Genomic DNA, 4632 nt, shown 5'->3' with positions numbered 1-4632 from the left:
TTCACTCTGGGACTCGAACCTAGTACCTTTCGCTTTAAACGCCATCGCGTTATCCACTCGGCCACTGAGTCCTGATAGCCACTTGCTTGTGCAATGGGGTGAAGTTTAAATTCATTTAATATTGATTGTTTGAATCTTCCCATCGATGTGTTAAGGATGAAATAAGGCGGCTTGCTTGAATACCTGGGCTACCTGTTTCTGCCATCTAAATATTTCAACAAGTTATCTGAGTTTTTTAATTTGTTTTAACTTATCATTATGTTTATTAACCGCATAACCTATACAGGCGCGTTTATGAAAAACTTACGTCCTTTCCCTGCAAAAATCACAAACAAGTACAATAAGAGACATCGTGGTGGTTGGCAATATGCATTGAAGAGAATGAACATTAATCAAATGTCGATTCCAGAGTTGCTTAATTCTAACTGTCGATCTCTAATTAACAAGGTGGACTATCTCCAATTTCTGCTAAGTCAAAACATGTATCGTAATTGTGGTGTCATCACAATTCAAGAATCTTGGTTAACTGACTTACAGGATGATTGCTTAGTATCATTACGTGATTTTAATATCTATCGTCAGGATCGATCAAACAATAAAAAGACGTGTGGTGGCGGAGTAGCTACGTTTGTAAACGTTAACTGGTGTCGATCTACTTTTCTCTTTTTCAAGTTTTCAAATGACTTTATTGACTGTCTAACTTTAAGGTGCCGTCCAAAACACCTGAATAAATACAAATATACTTATGTTACCAATATCTACATGACTCCAGACTGCACATCATCTGCGCTATCTGTCTTCGCTGATAAATTTACTGAATTTGCCGTTACTGCCTTCAGTGATTCACTTTCAATTGTATGTGGTGATTTCAATTCATGTGACTGTAGCTTCCTTACATCACTAGGTCACCTAAATGTAGTAGATTTTCCTACTCGTTTGAATGCTCATTTAGATTCGGTTTTCATTAATGATGTGGGTACCTATGTGACTCGCAAACGTGCTCCATTGTCTGGCTCGGATCACTGTATAATTCGTGTTCTGCCTAAAGTATATGGTAAACATGGAAAGAGTACACACATGCACCATACCAAAAAAGTAATATACATGAATTACTCAGAAGGGAATTTACAAAATCTAAAATACATGTTTCGTACGACCAACTGGGAATTATTTACAGATGACTCAATAGAAAACACAACTGATGTTATCACCTGTTATCTTGAATTCTGTTTTGATATTTGCTGTCCTACCGAAACCTTCTTTTTAAGTTTTGATCGACTAACATCTCCACAACTAAAACGACTACGGAGGGTAAAAGAAAGGATGTACAAGGAGAAAAATACTACTGAAGTTCGTAAGTTAAATGGTCAAATAAACCAAGAGATTAGACGTCTCAACTCTGTGTTTACTCAAAAACTCCTATCTTGTAAAAGCTCTCCAAGTATGTGGAAACTCTTTAAAGAAATTACAGGGAACAAGAAGACTAGAAGCGATAACCAGCTGAATGCTTGTGACTTAAATAAGTCCTTTATACGTCAGTCATCTGACATCATGCTCCCCATATCCAAGGGTCTGAAGAATAATTGTGTTTCCAGTTTCACTGAAAATGATGTCCGAAAATGTCTCCAGTCACTTAATTCATCCCAATGTTTAGGACCTGATGGTATCCCAAACCTCCTTTTTAAAAAAATGTGCTGATGTTTTATGTTATCCATTAACGAATATCTTTAGCAGATCCTTCTCAACTAATGTCTTACCGAAAATGTGGAGAAAGATAAAGATAATCCCTATACCAAAGAAGGCTTCCAGTGATAAAAATGCGAAACTTAGACTCATTGCAATAACTTCACCTTTCCTTAAAATAATGGAAAAATTACTGATACAACCACTTCAACCTGCAATAAAAGAGCACTGTGATCCATATCAGTTTGTTTACAAATGCAAAAGAAGCACATTAGATGCCGTTGCTGTTCTGCATCACAATATAGTGTTCGGGTTGGAAAAGGGTAAGAAGTATGTTAGATGCGCTTTCCTGGACTTTACTTATGCCTTTGATTCTATTCCAAGACACCTCTTACTTAAGAAGCTGATCAGCGTCGACACTGACAGCTGGATAACCAATTGACTATGTTCCTACCTTTCTGGAAGTGAACAGTACACTCTATTTGAAGGAAAGTGTCCAACATCTCTACTGTCTAATGTAGGTGTGCCACAAGGATCTGTTCTTTCACCTCTGCTCTTCTCTTTTTTTCTGCATGATCTACCATCTTCCACAGAAAACACTTTTGTAAAATATGTGGACGACCTCACTGTATGTATGCCGATTTCTACCTCCTTACATCCCATAGAAATGAATGAGTTTTTATCTCGTATTGAAAGGTGGTCTGTTGGTAATGGTCTCTTACTCAATCCATCTAAATGTCAAGCTGTTAATTTTAGCTTGAGACATGGACAGAACCTATACTCTATTTTGGGATCCCATAATGCTTGTGCCATTGGAGACTCCTTAATAAACACATTGTCGAGGGTCAAATATCTTGGTGTCATTTTTTCCTCTGATCTTTCTTGATCTTCTCATGTTTTACTCTTATCGAAAAAAGTTTACCGTTTGACATACTACATAGAGAGGCTGCATGCTTTTGGGATTACTCGCCATTTACTCTTACAATTTGTAAATTCCTGCATATTACCTATTATTCTATACTGTTCTCCATTATTCTTTCCTGGGCTTTTGAGAAAAGACTTTGCTGTTTTGCGTAGAGTGCTGAAGGCAGTTCGCAAGGTATGTGGTGAATCTTTTGAATTCATTATTAATATGCTTGTGGATAGACATCTTAAGTCCTGCAAACTCTTGGCAGGTGTTATCTTATCAGATACTAACCATCCGCTTCATTCATATTTTTCTCCTTGTATATCTTCTGGTAGAACGAGACGTAAATACATTAAAATCCATACACGCAAGCAAGTCTATAAAAGTTCTGTAATACCTTACTTAGCAAATTTACTTTGTGACGAACAGGCTGTTAGAGTTGACCTAGTAAATAACCTGTACTGTTAGGCATGTCTCAAATTCGATAATTTGTATAAACTGAGTTTTTTCTTGAAACTTTTTTTATTCGTTTTCTGTTTTTTTTTGTTTCTTTTTTGGTAAAAAAACTTGTTGAAATAACTCGTGCTGAGAATTCTATATTGTACCAGATTATAATATTGAATAAAGCCATTAATAATAATAATAATATCGAGGCAATACGCACAGTATGCACATATGCCAATTAGAGACTGACCAGTTGCAGTCCTAACACATCGATGGGAAGATTCAAATAATCAATACTAAATGAATTTATAACTGAAGTTTTTTAAAAAACAATGTTTTGATAACTGTTTTGGTAACTACAATTATATAATAGTCAAATACATGAGTTGATCTAAGTTAGACCACCATTGAAAACGTGGAAATACTTGTGGGTCTAATTTACATTGATTCATAAAAATTCAATTAATAAAATTAATACAATCTTCATAAACCTCATTCTGATAATAAACTTAATTATGTTTATTGTTAGTAAAATCAATAATATGTTGTTTTGGGTTAGTAACATCTTGTATAATGTTACTTGAATGATTCAATAAGAATCTTTCTTAAAACCTTTTAGAAACAATATATACAATCACTTGATATTGTTTGTTTGAATCTTCCCATTGATGTTTAGCACTGCAATGGATCAGTCTCTTATTTGTCGTATTTGTGTATACTGTGCGCATTGCCTCGATATAGCCCTAATTCACAAGCATTATAAGCAAAGATGGATAGTGACTAGCAGTGGAATCCCGTGGAATCACTGATAGCCACTATCCATCTTTGCTTACAATATATATAGTCGATATTTGATAATAGATAATTTGTAAAGATTTAATTAACCTGATAATAAGTTTGTATTTGAAAAGAAAATTATTTGCCAGAAAACAATTGCAATGTAAGAGAAAATTACCAATTATTTTGGGTCAGCTTGTTACTCTTCAACAGTGTATAAATATTGGCGTCCAACAACATTAGTGTTATCTTCTGACCATTAAATTGTAATCTAATAATATTATTTTCAAAAGTAGTTAATCATGATATAACACTCAAATCATCGATTGTTTTTAATGAATATCTAGCTAAATTTCAAGATAACTATATTTCTGCAATTAGAACGTTCTGCTGAAGTGTTGAGTATCCAACTCAAAATCAGTCACTAATAAGTATGAGTTTGATATTCTATTTAATGAATTGTGACAACTTGCTTAATTTTACTAGTAGATTTTCCTTAAATTCAACGTTTCCTAATATATACTAATATAGCTTCAGTATATAGAGAAACGATTATGAAGCCGACAGCAGATCGATTATACTTTTTTTATTATATTTAATAAATAGTAGGCTCTTGTTATATTTAAAACAAAAAAGGATTTTAATATTATCTAGTCGATTACACATGTTAGGTCTATAAATGAAAAGGAAGATCGCAATACATTTCTGTTTCAACATTCCTTATTTTATTTTTCAAACGCTTATGTATAATGATGGTTCATTTTATTCAAGTAGCGGGTTTTTGAAATTTGCTCTTGAAAGAAATCTCAAAAGAAATACAA

At 33.8% G+C, this 4632-nt stretch overlaps 1 non-coding gene across 1 annotated transcript; it reads right to left on the bottom strand.

Moving 5' to 3' along the window:
- Smp_tRNA_02314_Pseudo_TTA.1.1 lies at window positions 1-67 on the bottom strand. The gene has a single exon. It is a non-coding gene (tRNA).
- Window positions 68-4632: the final 4565 nt, after the last annotated feature.

The sequence above is a fragment of the Schistosoma mansoni genome, chromosome 2, assembly GCF_000237925.1.
Source record: "Schistosoma mansoni strain Puerto Rico chromosome 2, complete genome".
In the NCBI taxonomy this organism is placed as follows: Eukaryota; Metazoa; Platyhelminthes; class Trematoda; order Strigeidida; family Schistosomatidae; genus Schistosoma; species Schistosoma mansoni.
The sequence above is the reverse complement of the archived record's forward strand: the minus strand, read 5'-3'. Positions and strand labels throughout refer to the sequence as shown.